The sequence below is a fragment of the Bos indicus genome, chromosome 8 (genome assembly GCF_029378745.1).
Source record: "Bos indicus isolate NIAB-ARS_2022 breed Sahiwal x Tharparkar chromosome 8, NIAB-ARS_B.indTharparkar_mat_pri_1.0, whole genome shotgun sequence".
Classification (NCBI taxonomy): Eukaryota; Metazoa; Chordata; class Mammalia; order Artiodactyla; family Bovidae; genus Bos; species Bos indicus.
In genome coordinates this window covers 29075427-29093385 of record NC_091767.1, presented here as the reverse complement: position 1 = coordinate 29093385, position 17959 = coordinate 29075427, and positions in this window count along the sequence as shown.

Genomic DNA, 17959 nt, shown 5'->3' with positions numbered 1-17959 from the left:
TCAACCTTTGCCGCCACTGCGATATTGTCTTAATGTTTCTTACTCTTAGGGATTCTGCTATTTCGAAGGCAAAATATACCATTTACTAAAATGATTTGATCTTGACAAAAACAAAAGCACCTAGAGGTTGGGCAGCAGGCAGAGACTATGGCTATCTGGCTTTAGAATGACTCGGATATGCAGGTGTAAAGACCTTGGAGCCAACTTGTTTTGGTGATTCTGTCCTGCAAGCGGCCCACGGAGATGGGTGGTTTTTATAAACGTTGCTCTTTATCTGAGTATCATTAAGGGTAAACCACCACCATTCACTGTGGCTTCCCGTCAGAAGGGACAGTCTAGATGATTTCTTGGGGCCTGTCAACTGTTAACTAAAATATTTGCACCACCGACCTTATCAGATGCAGGCTGGAGGATCTGGAATACTACCTGCAATAGTGACATCTGGTGGCTTCTACATCTTACTGCACCTCCTTACAGCAGGAAATAAAGCCTGGATTTCATGGAGTATTTGCTAACAACATAAAGATACTACATGAGTCCTGGAAAAGGCCCCCAGAAATGTTAAGATTTAACAACCTCTGCTTGAAGCTTATGCTACTCATTTATATTAAAAATCATGACAAAAGAACTATTGTGATAGAAATCCTTGTTTCTACAGGGGTTGTATCTAGGGAAATAGCCAGTTATCTTGATTGCAAGGGGTGTAGTGTGTCTCCAAGTGATGTTTTCAGTGAATTTACTGTGCATGGTCTGGCCTGCAGTGCCTGTTACCCACACACCTGACAAATGGATGGCAGTCAGGTAGCCCTGCCCATACCCCCTGTATCTTTAAAATGAAATGGACAATAAGCGTTCTCTCCTGAGAATTCTGGAAATCTGGGAGAATAAAGCAATGTCATTTATCTGGAGAGCTGAAGGAGGAAGCAGCCTATGACATAAATGGGCAGAAAAAATGGACCCTGCACCTGTTAAAGTTTTGAGGGAGCAGGTTCTATGAAGATACAGACAAAGCTGGCCAGGACAGAGAAGGGGATGAAATGAATGTCAGAAAAGGCCAAGAATCAGAAAAGAAAGCTAGGGATGTCCAGGAGAGGGAAGAGGTCAGAGGCGACTATCTTTGGTTTCTGCCCTCTGTGGGCCTAACTGTTCTCTAATTTTTTTATTGTAGTAAAAGTCACATGGTCTTCCCTAGTGGCTCAGCGTTCAAGAATCCGCCTGTCAATGCAGGAGACACCGACTTGATCCCTAGGTCAGGAAGATCCCCTGGGGGAGGAAATGACAACCCACACCAGTATTCTTGCCTGGGAAAGAACCATGGGCAGAGGAGCCTGGTGGGCTTGCAGTCCACGGTCTACAGTCCATGGGGTTGCAAAAGAATCAGATACACCTTAGGGACTGAACAACAAAAGCCACATAATATAAAACATTGTCTTTTAACCGTATTTGACGGTACAGTTCAGTGGCACTAAGTGCATTCATATTGCCGTGCAGTTCTCACCATCATCCATCTCCCAAATTTTTCTCCTTCCTAAACTGAAACTCTGTCCAGATTGGGACTGACATATATATACACTACTATGTATAAAATAGATAGCTAATGAGAACCTACTGTATAGCACAGGGGGAAAAAATAGAAGGTACAATCTGTTTGTAGGACATATATTAAATTAACCTTAAAAATGCCTTCCAATATATATTAGGTGCAGACAAATACTGTTTGATTCCACTTGTATGAGGTATATGCTGCTGCTGCTGCTAAGTCACTTCAGTCGTGTCCGACTCTGTGCGACCCCATAGACGGTAGCCCATCAGGCTTTCCCGTCCCTGGGATTCTCCAGGCAAGAACACTGGAGTGGGTTGCCATTTCCTTCTCCAATGAGGTATATAGAACAGTCAAATTCAGAGTCAGAAAGTACATGGGTAGATGCGAGGGGGCTGGGGGAGGGGTGGAGTGTGGTTGGAGGATGGGGAGGTAGTGTTTAATGTTCTTTAAGACCCTGATGCTGGGAAAGATTGAGGGCAGGAGGAGAAGGGGATGATGGAGGATGAGATGTTGGACAACATCACTGACTCAGTGGACATGAGTTTGAGCAAACGCTGGGAGATAGTGAAGGACAGGGAAGCCTGGCATGCCTCAATCCATGAGATCACAGAGTCAGACACAGAGCGAATGAACAATTTTTGAAAAATGTCAGAGATAACACGAGTGACTTCCTGGGCTCAAAAAGAGTCTTGATATCAAGTCTTTCGTAGAAAATCTGAATTGCTTATCATGCTGCAGTAGTTCCTAGTACTCTTGTCGGCTGTCTTTCCAACAGCCCTGAGTGGGAGGCCTTCTTGCTTGGAACAACATGATACTGGACATCTTGCTTCTATATAGTTGCATTAAACACTCAGCCATAAGAGAAAAATACAACTGAGGAATTTCTCTGTCTTTTACTCAGAAAGGCCCAGTTGATTCTGCACTAGCACTGGAAAGTCCAGAGTCCACCTGAGCGTGTTCCAGCCACTCACCCACCTTCCCCACTCCACGGGCCAGACCTGCTCTCCCCTGTATTGTGAGCTTCCCTCCAGGAGCCTAACCCAGAGACCTGAGTCATTCTAGGTCCTTTCTCATGCCCCATATCAACCTGGTATCCCCAAATCTCCTAAACTTAGACTTGCAGAAGCATAAATCTTAGCCACTAGTGTAGATGGAAAGTTTGTGCCCCATCCCCCACATTCACTTATCGAAACCTAACCCCTAATATGATGGTATTTGGAAGCAGGACCATTGGGAAACACTTAGGTCATAAGAGCAGAGCCTTCATGAATGGGATTAGTGCCCTTATAAAAAATGCCCATAGAGTTCCCTTGTCCCTTCTGCCATGTGAGGACACAGCAAAAAGACACCATTTGTGAAACAAGAAGCAGGCTCTCCATATGCTGAACTTGCCAGCACCTTGGTCTTTGACTTACCAACCTCCAGAATTATGAGAAACGACTTTCTGTTGTTTATAAGCCACCCAGTCTACATCCTGTTATAGCAATCTAAACAGGCTAAGACAGCCACCAACTGGCTTTGTGTAGCTTGCTTACACATTCCTTGCTTACATTCCTCTAGCCTAGAATAGAAATACTTCTCAGAGAGTTAACACATGAAATCTGATCGATTCTACCCCCATTGTTGATAATCAATGACCAATAGACATTTTTTACTATTGTAAATTGATATAGTTATAAATCAAATTTGTTTCAGTCTTAAGCCAACATTTGTTTACCCAACAAATAATGTGACTAAATAATATGTGTCAGGCACTCTGATGGGCATAAAGGAAAGAAATAACTTATGATTCAAATAATTCGTGTTTTGAAGAGACATACTTCTAAATTAACAATTAAATGGCATTCATGCTATAACAAATGTCTGAATGAAAATGAGAGGAAATAGAGGAAAAAAACAAATTCTGCCCAAGGAATAGAGACAAGAAAAAGATACAAACCTTTAGAATCAAATAGACATCACAAAAAATTTTAGGAATATCATTTATGTCTGTTGTTACAAAATAAGAAAAAAAACCACATCCTAATAAGTGATTTATGTATAAATGATATGACTGCATATAAAATGTAACTAAACATTGTTTCCCACCTTTTCAGTACCACCTCATAAAAACAATAGCAGATTAGGGAAAGATGAGATTTTACTTTCCCAAGAGGAGGGTGGTGAGACAATTCTCAAAATTCTTCCATCAAGAGGACCAAGAAGTAGAGTGAATGGACCATGCATCAAATTATTCTGAAGTGCTGCACCCTGCTGACCTGAGTCCACTCATATCAAAATTGGTGCTCATATGCTCTTCATAAGAATGGCAGAGAATCTGAAAACTTTGTATAAAGAGAGAGCTTTGGCCAGGCAAAATTTTGCTCACTGGCCAAAACAGAACAAATCACTTGAGAATCTTTTCAAGGGTCAGAACTGCAGGGGGCAAATAGCCACTGTTACACTGTATTTGGGGCCAGATTTGTGTCAAAATGGATACCACAGCTGCTGCTGCTGCTCCTGCTGAGTCACGTCAGTCATGTCCGACTCTGTGTGACCCCACAGACGGCAGCCCATCAGGCTCCCCCGTCCCTGGGATTCTCCAGGCAAGAACACTGGAGTGGGTTGCCATTTCCTTCTCCAATGCATGAAAGTGAAAAGTGAAAGTGAAGTCGCTCAGTCATGTCCGACCCTCTGCAGCCTTCCAGGCTCCTCCATCCATGGGATTTTCCAGGCAAGAGTACTGGAGCGGCGTGCCATTGCCTTCTCCGGATACCACAGCAAAAGGATACAAATGAAACATTTGCACCAAGAGCATCATCTGCATGAAACAGACAATAGGCGGGGCTCCATACTCTCTCACCAAATTCAAGGCCATCTAGAAGGGTGGCCACAGTAATACCTGAATTATCCACCCTCTTCCCTAATCCAATAGTATAGGTTCTTTCCTCTTTCAAAGATCATGGTTCCCCAAACATCAAAAATGGTAACTTAGAATCCTAAGAAGAAAACCCAGGAGATGAAAAGGAAAGAGTTATTTCAGAAGCTGAATTGCACCTGAGGTGTATTAAGTAACTTTTAGCCTCACCTTTGGGAGTGTTATGCCCCCCCGTGTACAGAAACCATCTTCCTCCTTCGGGATGGGAATATAACAATTAACATAGTGATATGGAATTTGAATAGAAAATAAATTATGCTGAATCTCACATATGGTGTCCTAAAAATGTCCAAAATGATGTCATCCAAAGGAGGGGGCGGGGTGGGAGACTGCAATTAGATGGATGAGGAAGAGGCAGTTGAGAAAACAGATTAATGATGCCTTTGACACAATCAGCCTGAGAGGAATACTGGTTTCCATGACAACCAAACCACTTAACCTAAATTAACAAAGCTGTTAAGAAAGAAAAACTTAAAAGATGGGGAGGGGGAAACTCAGTGCATCCTCTTTGGGGAAATTAAGTAGCCTGTCCCATCAGCACCCGTGAGAGGTGTGCATGTTAACTACATATCCGCAGGGTGTGTATTCTCTTACACTCTCTGGTTCCCAGTAATTAGTTTTCAGAAGCAGCCCAAGGACGTTAAGAAATTGCAACTAATTAGTGCAGTATTCTCATAGAACTGCCTTATTATCCTGATGCAGCCTTAGCTAGACAGCAAGGACAAGGAATAGACAAAAGGCTGCCTCTTGCTTTTCCCTAACTTTGTGTTGATGTCGAAGATGTGCATGACATCTTCCCACAACCACTTTCTCAAGAGCATGGAGATCGGACCGAATTCTGGAATTTTACTTGTAGCAGAGAATAGCGGCTTTTATAGTGAAATACAGAGGCCATTAACAATGAGACTACGTGAAAATCAAATAATAAAATGTTTACACATAATATAAGGTCTCCTATGTAATAAAAGGGATCATTAGAAAATAAAAGGGATTGTATATTCCTGAGTTGCTTTCCATACAGTGTAGAACTAACTCCCAATTTTTCTGGGTCTGTGGTGAACTTGTCTGAATCACAATACACATGACTGAAGGGAAGTCTAACAGAGACTGGAGAGTGGGGAGGAAGCAGTGTAGTTCATCTTTATAAGCTTGTACGTTTATGGTACTCATTCCAACAGTACTCGCCCACTTCTACTGGAGCCTGAAGATGGCTGGGAAGAGGGGACTTCCGTTGGGCTGCCTCTTTGCTGTCTCCATTAAAAATATCTAGTATAGTCTAGTATGGACAGTCTACTGCCAACACAAGTGAGAAAGAAAAAATAGGAACTCTAAAAATATTGAGAACACTGTCAAGTTTTAGCAGTTTGTATTGGTGATATCTGATTTCATGAGAAAAAAATATATATAAGTATTATAATCAATTTAAATCCTGGTTAACATATGTTAAATGTCATTTAAAAACTAATACTACATTAGAGTTTTGAAAAACAAAATTCAAGCTTCTATCACGTTCAATTTTAATAATTAAATCTAAAAGAGAAATCAGACCAGAGCCAGAGGGATGGTATGGGGAGGGAGGAGGGAGGAGGGTTCAGGATGGGGAGCACATGTATACCTGTGATGGATTCATTTTGATATTTGGCAAAACTAATAAATTATGTAAAGTTTTAAAAATAAAATAAAATTAAAAAAAATAAAAATAAAAGAGAAATCATATACACTAGAGAGTTAAGAGCATGGGACATACCCACATAGCATCCACAATGGTATTCTCTCTTGTTTCATAACTTGGTTGAAAATTTTTCCTCACTTTTGGCCTCCAATGCCAGAGATGCAAGAAATATCACTTTACCTGTGAGATAGAGGTGCTGTTAATTTGGTAGAAGAAAAGAACACGTCATCGTTTAAATTTTACCTTTCATTTTTCAGATTACCTTTTCCTTTATTTATCGCCTAGGTACTTTTTTTCTGCTAAGGTCTTAGAATTTTTCTTATAACTATTACTGAGATAATAAAATATTGAATATTAATATTTATACCATATTTATGAAAAATATCATTTCAGATTATTACTTTTTGATTTTGATGTCTTGACATACAAGTTTGTCATTTTGTATAGTAAAATCTAGTGATATTTTTCTTTGAAGTTTCACCTTTTATTTTTATAATTCTTAGAGCAGTTCAGTATTCATGTATATTTAATGTAATGATTTAGTTCATCTAGGATTTATCTTGATGTATGGATTAACTGATATTATCTGTATAATCAGTTTCCCCAATACTTTTAAAATAGAGATATGATTTACATAAAATCCACCATTTTAAGGTGTACAATTTGTTGATTTTTAAATATATTCACAAAGCTGTACAACTATCACCACTTTCTAATTCCAAAATATTTTCAGCACACTTAAAAGAAACCCTATACCTATTAGGAATCACTCTTCCTCCAGCCCCTGGCAGCCACTAAGCTACTGTCTGTTTATTCTGGACATTCCAAATTAATGGAATCATACAATCTGTGGCTTCTGTGTCTGGCCTCTTTCATGAAGCACAACGTTTTCAAGATTTGCCCATGTTATAGCATGTATCAGTACTTCATTCCTTTTTTGGCTGAGTAATATTCCATTGTATCAATATATACATTTATCCAGTTGATGGATATTTATGTTATTTCTATTTTTGACTATTATGAATAATGCTGCTGTAAATATTCATGTGCAAGTTTCTACATGGACATGTTTTTAATTCTTTTGGGCGTATACCTAGAAGACCCCAGTATTTTTGTTTCATAATCTCCTTCTCACTGATTTTTGATTCTTTCTTTATAATACATTAAATTCCTATTTTTAGGAATTTATATATAATTTAATATATTAGGTTCTTTAATCTTTTCCACAATCCTGTCACTTCTTTTGCAAATACCAAACATTTTCCACTTTAGTAGCCTTATGTTTTAGTAGCTCATAAGGTAAGTCACCTTTAATTTTTCCTTTTTTAATTTCTCAACTATTATTGCCTGCTTATTCTTCACTGTCAACTTTAGAATCATTTTGTCATGCTGCTGGTATTTTCCTTGGGGGTAGGAAATTAATCGGGGAAAACTAATTTGGAAAAACTGATATCCTTTGCAATATTTCATCTTACTATCCCAGAAACATGGTGAATCTCTTCTTCAATTTAAATCTTCTACTATATCCCCTGGCTCCCCTGATGGCTCAGACAGTAAAGAATCTGCCTGCAATATAAGAGACCTGGGATAGATCCCTGGATTGGGAAGATCTCCTGGAGGAGAGCATGGCAACTTACTTCAGTATTTCTGCCTGGAGAATTCCATGGACAGAGGAGCCTGGTGGGCTACAGTCCATGGGGTTGCAAACAGTCAGATACAACTGAGCTACTAAGCACGCACTGTATCTTCCACTACAATGTCAACACTTTCTTCACATAGGACTCACCCATTCCTTGTTGAAAGAACTAGATACTCTAATTTTTGAGGAGATGACAGTGGGACTCATGAGCTTAACTAAGCAAAGACCTGAGGGAAGACTATTCCTGGCAGAGCAAATGATGAAGGAAAGGCTCTGAGGTCAATTCATGTTGACCTACAAGAGGCACTGGGAGAGGGTGAGTGCTGCTGGGACATAGTGAGCAAGCAGGAGAAGGAGGAATTAAATTAGACTTAGCAGGATTCAGATCACATAGGACATGCGTGAGTGCATGCTCAGCTGCTTCAGTAGTGTCCGACTCTTTGAGACACCAAGGACTGTAGCCTACCAGGCTCCTCTGTTCATGGGATTCTTCTCCAGGCAAGAATACTGGAGCAGGTTGCTATGCCCTCCTCCAGGGGATCTTTCCAACCCAGGGATCGAACCATCATCTCCTGCATCTCCTGCATTGCAAGAAGATTCTTTACCCACTGAGCCACCTGGGAAGCCCAATCACATAGAGCTTAGTGGTCAAAAAAGAACCCTTGGACTTTTGACTCATGCAAATAGGAAGCCATGGGATGTTTTAAAACGGCACGATCTTGCATGAAGGTGGCTCTCCTGGTCCAACTAGGATGTGACTCTTTCAGTGTGGTCACATAGCCTCCTGCCCCAAGGCCAGGGCCAATACTTAGTCTGAGGGGAACTTTAGGGTGCTGGGAGAAGCCAGTCCATAAACACTCCCCTTCTCTGTGTGGGCTCATCAGGACCACTAAAATCCCAAAACCTCCAATAGTTGACTCCCCACCACTCACACACTTATTTTGCTGACACCACCACCAACACCAGCAGAGGAAACTACAGGTCCTAGAGGGACCCACTCCACCTTCCCCATCTGCCCAATCAAACACTGATGAAAAAGTCCACAGGATGACTCTCAGCATCAACAGTTCTGGAAAGAAGCCAGGCAGCAAAGAGCCTCCTCCCACCTGCTTGCCATGCCTCTCCCTCAAAGCTGTGGCTCAAGGAGGGTGGGGACCTCCAATACCAAGAAAGGTGCCAGAAGTCACTGAAACCACCCACCACCCTTAAGGGCTTTGTGGTGCCTTCTTACTCACCCAGCTGGGAGCCGCTATCTTCATGGCTTCAATGAAGCCACGAAGCCAAGATGGCTTCAGTCTTCATCTTTGCTGTTGTTCCAGCCATTCAGGCTGCCTGAGGACATCTGCCCTGATAATATCCAGTGAGCTCACACTCCCTCACCCGGCCAGGGAGCTGAAGCTGCTGCCAGCTCTCTTTGGATATATGCTGAATTCTTGACAACTGTTACTCAGAATCCATTCTAACCTCCTTCTAGAGAGTCTTCCTAAAGTGAAGAAGCTGGAAAGCTAAAAACTACATTTCACCAATGCTATACATTGGATATATGCTGAATTCTTGACAACTGTTACTCAGAATCCATTCTAACCTCCTTCTAGAGAGTCTTCCTAAAGTGAAGAAGCTGGAAAGCTAAAAACTACATTTCACCAAAAGCTGCTATACATCTGGACATGAATTCAGTTAGATTTTCTAACAGGAAATCTGAAGGCAGAAGTGAGGTCCATCTTCCTGCAACTTTGCATTGTTCACATTGGCAAGGAAGTTTTGGTAGACATGGGATTTTTCTATAATAGGGTCTGTGTTTCACACCTAGAGAGTAGATGACTTCTGGATACCAAGATTACAGCTACCATGTATGTTTTCTGACTCAAGGTTAAATATGGTAGTTTCACCATTCTCTACCTTCCTGATTATATGCCCTGGTGAGTACTTCTTCCATATTCTGGAATCATACCTGGAGGCCCAGACTAGAATCTACTTGTTCAATCCACCTGCTGATTTTGTAAGCACCTAGTTTCCTGTATTAAATCCTTTTCATATTAAAGTACCTAGAATGGTTTCTACTGAATCTCAACTTTACTTACATCCATCTGATGAGCTGAGCTCTCTGAGTAACGCCTGCTCAGAGAAGAAGCTCTGGAATGAAGCAACAAACACCTAGGTCCACTGGTAACCGACAGGAAATATTACATGAGGGCCTTTCCCCAAATCAAAGGATGCAGCGTCCTACTGGATACTTTCTACTCTTTTCTCAATGTTTCATTTTGGGTATCTGGGTTTTCTTCTGTAAACAGCCATTTGCATTCTTTTGATTTTGCAGAAGGGCCTACACTTTAAAATGCATCTTAGTAGGTATCTGGTCATTCATACTCCACATTATTTGAATGATTTGGTATATAAAATACATAACAGAGAAGAAAAGCATACATTTGCTTAACAACAATAGCAATGGCAGCACAGCAATCATCAGCCAGCTATACGAGACACAGACTGAGGTCATTCAGGAACTTGAGGATGGGATGAAATGCCTTAGAAAGTCCCCAGCTCTTCTATTCACAGCCTGTAAAGACCAGAAACACAACTTACCTTTGTAAATATGAGTGCCAGGTCAAGGTCTACTAGAATGTCTCGTAGTTCTTTGAAATCATGTTTTCAGGGCTCTTAATAAGTAAGTGTCTGAACTACAACCCAGAACAAAGAAGCACAACCTCAGTGGCTGTTCCAAGAGACAGCGCAGAAGCCAAGCCTGAGGGCAATCGCCTGCTCTAACAGTGAACTACCTCTGTCATTCTGAAGCTAAGTGTAAGACAAAGATGGGAAAGAGGCAGCCTTAGCCTAATTGCCAGGTCCTCTCCAAGGAAGGGGCTACTGTCAGAAGAGCTAAAGTGGCTGGAGAATCGGGGATTGCTTGCAACTTTCATGGGAGAACCACCAAAAGGCTGTAGCTTGAGGACAGTTGGTAGCTAGAGGGCTGCTAGGGTTTTCTCTCATCTGGGAGAGAAATCACTGAAATTGGAACAGGAGACATCTTGCTTTGAACTAAGCTTTACAAACCCTTCCTTCAGAGGGCAAAAGTTTACTCAAGTCAGCCAGAAACCAATTTTATGACGAAACAAGTGAGAAAGGAAAAGGTGACATCAAATCAGTCATGCTTCTGAAGATTTGGGAAGACCTCCAGGAATCACTTTTAGGGGAATGAAAATTGAGGATCAAGTGTTGATGGGAAAAGTACCATAGGGGATATGGAAAAAGTTCATCTGGAAGGAAAAATGAAATAGTTGCTGAGTTTGAGTTTTCCTTTGGCTTGAACATTTAACAAGAGCCTTGAAAACAGATTCTAAGATAGAATCTTAGAATAAGATTAGAATAAGAAAATAGAAAAGGAAACAATAGAAAATGTATAGAATTCAAGATGCGGAAATGTGATAGCCACTACACTGAACCACACTGGGGCCAGTACTCCACACACAGATTGCTGAATATCTAAGGGACAGCTTCTAGTCCTGAAGGCAAGTGAACCAAGATGTCTACAAGAACATCACATCAGTAACGATCTTTATTCTACAGATGGGCTGAACCTCTGCAAGTTTCCAAACATAAGACTCCTTTCCAAGAGCCACGGTTTCATTGACAGTGAACATCTTACAGCTATTTTTAAAAGAAGCATTCATCTTTCTGATAGCTAGTCAGTAAGTTACCTTTCAAGGCCAATTTGGCCCTGGGAAGAACACCTGGTTGAGAAACAGTGGAAGAGGAATGTGTCCTGTTTTTACTGGAGAAGAGTTATACATAAGTCTCTCACAAGGACTAAAAAAGTCAAATGCCTCAAGGACCAGAAATGTCATGTAATATACATATTTCCTACTAGATTAATGGGCTTTAAAATATTTACATGATTTGCTGATGGATCTAACTTGTATAGGGGATGTGGGGACCATGGGAAAAGAAAATAGACAAATTCTAAGTCAAACGAGATCTCCTAAATAATTATGCTGTCATCATTAAAAAAACAAAAAAACTACTTTCTCTGGAATAAAGGATTCTATTTTCAGAGAAACCATATTACAGACAAAAGAAAGACTATTTCCATCTGTACACTGGTTCCATGTACACCATTCTTAACCTCCATGTTCACCCAGAGTTTGCCAAATAGGTATTTTATCAAATCAAGATTTACTTATCTGATAATGGAGGGACTCAGAAAAGAGATGGTATATCAGGACTTTAAAAGATTACATACTTTCCATCCAAATTTTAGGACGCATTAGTATTCTGAACTTCAAACAGAAAAAAAAGAAAATATTTCCTCTTGTAATAAAGAAAAATATAGTCTCCAAAATATTATTAAAATGACTTTGCTTTTAATCACAATATAGAAATACTGTTTAAAACTATTAATAATTTTACAATTATAAACTATACTTTATGTTTTACTAACATAAACCTTAAGCGAAAAAGAAAAATAAAAAGTGGAAAACTTTCACAGCTAGAATGAAGTCTTCTTTTTTTTCCCGTTTAATATTTGGGTAGGAACAATTCTTGGAAATGATCGCAAACGCAATAATTACCGGCTTAATTCTAACTAGATTTGCAGTCATTTCTCTCCGTGTTATTTTTGGCATGCTGACTGTGGAAGTGGCATGCTGTAATGTTGATAGAGACATTTTCTCAGAAAACAAGATTTGTGACACTTTGCTGCATTCTGCTCCAGAGACAATCTGAGGCTTTCAAAGTGGGGCTAAAAATGCACACAAATCTTCCCCCACACAGCTGCTTCTTGTTTAACATTGTCAATTTTTTTTTTAATTAAAATTTCAGATTTTATGCTAGGCTTTTTTTTCCCCCCCTTTAAAGCTCAAATGACACTCTGCCTCTTTTAGATATTTGGGAGTCTGCAAAAAGCTTGATAAAGGCCCCAATTGTTTTATCAGAAGAGTTCATTTTTAACTCTTAATACTATTCATCTATATTATATTTTATTCAATCTAAACTCCAACAGGCTCGATGCAGTTTTGAGAGTGAACAGAGCATATGCTGCTAAGTCGCTTCAGTCGTGTCCGACTCTGTGCGACCCCATAGACGGCAGCCCACCAGGCCCTGCCATCCCTGGGATTCTCCAGGCAAGAACACTGGAGTGGGTTGCCATTTCCTCCTTCAATGCATGAAAGTGAAAAGTGAAAGTGAAGTCGCTCAGTCGTGTCCGACTCTTAGCAACCCCATGGACTGCAGCCTACCAGGCTCCTCCGTCCATGGGATTTTCCAGGCAAGAGTACTGGAATGGGTTGCCATTGCCTTCTCCAGAACAGAGCATATAATTCACCCTAATTCATAACTACGGATGAAATACCACAGGCACTCCTTGAGTTCTCCCTATAAAAGTCTCCAGCCACATGGCTTTCAATGCCATCTGTATTCCAAGGACTCCCAATTTTTTATCTCAGCCCAAATTCCTCTCTCCCAAATTCCACAGTCATTTATCCAACTGCCACCTCAATACTAAGACATCTTCTATCTAATAGATATTTCAAACTCATTATGCCCAAACCTGATTTCTGAGCAGCCCTCCAAAATCTGCTCCGTCTCTTTCTCCCTTCATCTCAGTTAATGAAACTGCATCCTTCCAGGTGGCCAGGACCAAACCCCAATAGAACACTCTGGTCTCTGCCGCCATTTTGTCTGTATTCCTGCAATGGCCTCCTGTCTCTCTGTTCTGCCCTTGTCCACCTTGCTCTACTCTCAGCAGGACAGCCAGGGTAACCTTTTCAAAACATGCCACCTGTGTCACTCCTTCAAGGAAAACTCTGCCATGGTTCCTTATTTCAGTCAGGGTAAAAGTCAAGTACTTGAAAGGGCTTGATTACTTCCCAAAGGTACCTCAGGGAAACAGTTCCTCGTGGGTCTCTTGCTTCTCTGCACACCTCGCAAGAAGTGGCACAAACTTTGCTCTCGACCATTTTTTCAAAAATGTTTGAAGAGCAAGCAGCTTTGCAAAATAGTGTCTCCTTCCAAAGCAGAGGGCAGGTGTATTCACTGTACAGAGTGACAAACAATGTCTCCCTCTAGAGCAGAGGGCAGGCAGGTTGGCTTGTAATCCATTCTAAGAGATTTGGCTTCCCTGCGCTCAGGGTTCTCAGCTGTGGTGCAAACCCACTGGGGGAGCAGCATCCTCTTGGGTGCCTCACATCACTCCCATGGGGCTTGGAGGGACAAAGGGACTGATGTAAATGTTGGTGCTCATGCTGCTTGAGGTGCCATGAGTAATAAGGGGGTTTTGCCTCTGACTCAGGGATCTCATGTCTTCTGCCAGAATCCACAAAACCATGCAGGCTCAACTTGTTAGCTTGCAAAAAAGAGCGAAACTGCAGACTCTCCACAGTTTTGACACTCTCACCCACTTCCTACGGCAGTCCGCCTCGCTCACCCCTTCGGGTCAGCCATGTGGTCCTCTTGCTGTTCTCTGAAAGCATTTGGCACACTCCTTTCTTAATGCCTTTGCATTGGTTTTGTTTTCTGCCTGAAATGTTCTTCCCCTATATATCTAGTTAGCTCCCTCCCCTCTGTCAAGTCTGGGCTCTAGTTTCACCTTCTCAATGAGACAGGCTCTAATCATCTCACTGCAAATCTCAGCAGACACTCTTCCCTATCTCTCAACACTTCCAGTTCCTTTTTCTTGGCCATTTTTTCTTTTTTCCATTGTATATGTTCACTTTGTACATATTTTACCAGGGTCGGCAAATGTTCTCTTAAAGGCCAGACAGTAAATATTTTAAGTGTGTGGGCCTTAGGGTCTCTGGCAGATTCAGATCTGCCACTGTGGTGGGAAAGCAGCCATAGATAGTATGTAAATAAGTGGGTGTGGCTATTTGCTAGTAACACTTCACTTACGAAAATGGGCAGCTGGCTTGTAGGCCTTAAACTATCAACCCCTAGGAAATGGCAATCCACTCCAGTACTATTGCCTGGAAAATCCCATGGACAGAGGAGCCTGGTAGGCTAGAGTCCATGGGGTCGCAAAGAGTCGGACATGACTGAGCGACTTCACTTTCATTTTCACTGTACTATATAATTTATTTATCACATTACTGTTTGTCTCATCCCATTAGAATATAAGCTAGATGAAGGTCAAACTCTGTTTTATTCACTAATATTTCCCAAGTACATAGAACAGTATCTGAAAGAAATAGTAGGGCCTCAATAAATTATTTGCTCAACAAAAGTACAGTCAAGGAACTTGCACTTATACATCAATTTTTAAGTAACTTAAATCAGAATTATATAAGACCCATAGACAATATTTGATTTAGTTAGATAAATATAACTTTATAATGATCCCTTCTCCTTAACTGTCCCACTCACCAGTCTATATGGCCAAACTTTCAGCCACCATGTTTGTTCCAAATGACTATGTTTCCTTGATCACAATTGTGTGAGGGCAGAGTCAGCACTCCTTCCAAGCTAGGCCAATAAAGACTCCCCCTGAGGGACTTGGAACCTGGACTGAGAGAACCAGTCATCTGTGTGGCTAGAACCATGACCCATAAACTTGGAACTATGGACGCATGTGGTGGAATTGTACTTACCTGTCCCTTTGAAGCTGGGCAAAACCACATGACTTGCTTAGACCAACAAAACATGAAGGGAAAGGATATGTATGAAAGTTCTGGGTGAAAGCTTTAAAAGCCAGTGTGCTCCAGACAGAGCACCAAGGGAGGAAAGGGAGGGTGGGATAAACTGGGAGATTGGATTGACATATATATACTACTCTGTATAAAAGAGATAACTAATGAGAGCCTACGGTATAGCATGGGGAAAGAAGATACAATCTGTTTGTAGGACATATATTAAGTACACCTGAAAAATGTATTCCAATATACATTAGGTGCAGACAAATACTGTTTGATTTCACTTATACAGGATACCTAGAATAGACAAATTTATCAGAGTCAGAAAGTGCACTGGTAGATACTAGGGGCCAGGGGTAGGTGGGGAATGGGGTTTTAGTGTTTCATGGGGACAGAGTTTCAGTTTAGGAAAGTGAAAACTTGAGAGGTGGATGATGGTGAGAGTTTCACAACATTGTAATGTACTTACTGCCACTGAACTGTATAGCTAAATATGATTAAAATAGTATGTTTTACATTATGTGACTTTTACCACCATAAATGGACAACTGAATATCCACATGCAAAAGAATGAAGGTGAATCTCTATCTCATACAAAATACAAAAATTAATTTCAAATGGGCCAAACACCTAAATGTAAGAGCTAAAACTATAAAATTCTTAGAAGAAAAAATAGGAGTAAATCTCTGCAAACTTGGATTAGGCCATGATGTCTTAGCTATGACACCAAAATCATAAAGAACCAAAGGAAAAAACCCCAATAAATTAAACCTCATAAGAAGTAAACCTTTGTGTGTCAAAGGACACTATCAACAAAAGAAACAGACAACTCATCAAATAGGAGAAAACATTTGCTAATCATATATATATCTGCTAAAAGTCTAGCATCCTTAATAAATAAAGAACTCTTACAACCAAAAAATGAAAAGGCCAACAATAAAATTTTTAAAGGGGTAAAAATATGAATAGATGTTTCCATCAAAGAAGATATACAAAGAGCCAATGGACATAAGAAAAAACACCCACCATCATGAGTCATTTGAGAAATGCATATCAAAAAAGTCCCAATGAGATACCATTCCATCTCCACTAAGACAACTATGACCAAAAGCTGGAAAATAAAAGGTGTTGGTGAAGATGCTGAGAAACTGGAACCCTCATATGTTGACTGAAGGAATGTAACATAATACAACTACTTTGGAAAACAGTCTGACAGTTCCCCAAAAATTTAGATTTATTACCCAGAAATTTTCCTTCAGTTGATTATACCTAGGAAAACTTAAACTATTTGTTCACACAAAAACATGTACTTGCATATTCATAGCACCATTATTCATAAAAGCCAAAAAGTGGAAACATCTCAAACGTCCCTCAACTAGTGAACAGAGGGGGAGAAACATGGTATATTTATGCAATGGAATACTACTCAGCCACCGAAATGAATGAAATACTGTTACATGCTACAACATGAATGAAACTTGAAAACATGGTAAGCAAAAGGGCCAGACATCGAAGGTCACATATGATTCCATTAATATGAAATGGTCAGATTTTACAAATCCTTGCAGATAGAAATTAGATCAGTGATTGCCAGGAGATGAGAGGAGAGAATCAGGACTGACTGATGGGTACAAAGCTTCTTTCTAGAGTGATAAAAATGTTCTAGAATTGATGGTGGGGATGGGTATATAACAATGAATATACAAAAAAACACACTGCATTGTATACAGAAAATTGTGGACTTTGAGATAACGAATTCTATGTGAATTATTGCTCAACTTAAAAATGTGTATCAAAACTACAATGAGATGCCACTTCACACATATCAAAATGGTTAAAATTAAGAATGACGTCATCAAGAAGTGTTGAGGATGTAAAGAAATGGGAACCTACACACATTGCTGATAGGATGTAAAATGGTAAAGTACATTTGGAATACGGGCAGTTTACTAAAAAGCTAAGCATACACTTACATATAATCCAGGAAATCCATCCCAGGGCATCTGCCCAGGAAAATGAAAACTTATGTACACACACAGACGTGTATGTAAATGTTCATAGTGCTGTTGTTCCTGAAAGTCAAAACTGGAAGCAATCCAGTGCCTACCAATGGGTGAGTGGATAATTGACACATAGTAAATTCATACAGTGGAAAACAATTCAACAATGGAAAGGAATAAAGTACAAATATATCCAACATGGGTGAATCTCAGAAACATAATGCTAAGTGAAAGAAACCAGAAACCAAGGACCATATTTTGTTTGATTCCAGCTTATATCAAAGATAAAACTATAGAGACACACAGGTCAATGTTTCCCCGGGGCCAGGAGGTTGTAGGGGTAGGGATTGACAGCAAATAGGCAAGGGGAAAATCTTGAGGTGACAGAAATGTTCTAACATCAGACTGTGGTGATGGTGACACAAGACTGTACATTTACTATATTTAGAATTGTATATTTCAAAGGAATAAACTATACAGCATTTAAATTATAGCTCAATAAAGGTATTTTTAAAAGTTGGTGTGTAATTTACCATAGTAATGAGTATCATTCTAGATGGTGAGGGTTC